A 1243-nucleotide genomic window follows, 5' to 3' on the forward strand; every position below is an offset into this window, starting at 1 on the left:
TTGAACCCTACTTCATGCCACACACAAAAATTAAATCAAAATTGGGCATAGAGCTAAATATAATAGCTAAGAGTATAAAACTCTTGGAAGAGAACATAGGAGAAAAATTTTGTGACCTTGGGTTAGGCAATGGTTTCTTGGATACAGTATCAAAAGTAAATACAAACAACAACAACAAAAAAGAAATATTGGGCCACATTAAAATTAAGAACTTTTGTACAGCAAATGATACTGTCACAAAAGTGAAAAACAACTCACAGGATGGGAAAAAATATCAGCAAATCGTGTATTTCATAAGAAACAAATCCAGAATATGTTAAAAAAGGAAAAAGAAAAAGTCCTTACAACTCAATAATAAGAAGTATAATAACAATTTTTAAATGGTCAAAGTATTTAAGCACACATTACTACAAAGAAGAGGTACAAATGGCCAATGAGCTCAACACCATTGGTTGTTAGTACAATGCAAATCAAAACCACAAGAGAGTACTTTACAACTGCAGTACCCAACTGCCCCTGCCCATCTCCAATCCCGAGTGTGGGGCCCAGTACCAGTGTGTGGCCTATTAGGAACTGGCCGTGCATCTGCCTGAAGTCTGCCCCTGGCACCACCTTCTGTGGAAAAATTATCTTCCATGAAACTTAGGAACCTGCCCCACAGCAGGAGGTGAGCAGCAGGTGAGCAAGAGAAGCTTTATCTATATTTGCAGTCGCTCCCCATTGCTCCTTGCATCACTGCTTGAGCTCCTCCTCATTTGGCCCCACATCCTCTGCTGTCCATGGAAAAATTGTCTTCCATGAAATTGGTCCCTGGTGCCAAAAAGGTTGGGGACTACTGCTTTACAATCACTAGAATGGCTATAATAAAAAAAATCAAACAACAAAAACAAAACAGACATAATAACAACTGCTGGCAAGAATGTGGAGAAATATAAACTCTTATACATTGTTGGTGGGTATGTAAAACAGTATAGACACACTTGAATAAATGCTCAACATTATTTGTCATTAGAACAACACAAATTAAAACAACAATAAGAAACCACTACGCATCTATTAAAAAGGACAAAATCCAAAACCTGACAACACTAATTGCTGACAAAACTGCAAAACAAGAACGCTTCATTTGTTGCTGGTGGGAATGAAAAAAATAGTACACTTTTTGGAAATTTCTTATAAAGTTAAACATAGGTTTGCTATAAATCCTAGCAATCCCATTCCAAAGTGTTTACCCAAGTGAACT

This window comes from Propithecus coquereli, unplaced genomic scaffold, assembly GCF_000956105.1.
Source record: "Propithecus coquereli isolate 6110/MARCELLA unplaced genomic scaffold, Pcoq_1.0 Scaffold287, whole genome shotgun sequence".
Classification (NCBI taxonomy): domain Eukaryota; kingdom Metazoa; phylum Chordata; class Mammalia; order Primates; family Indriidae; genus Propithecus; species Propithecus coquereli.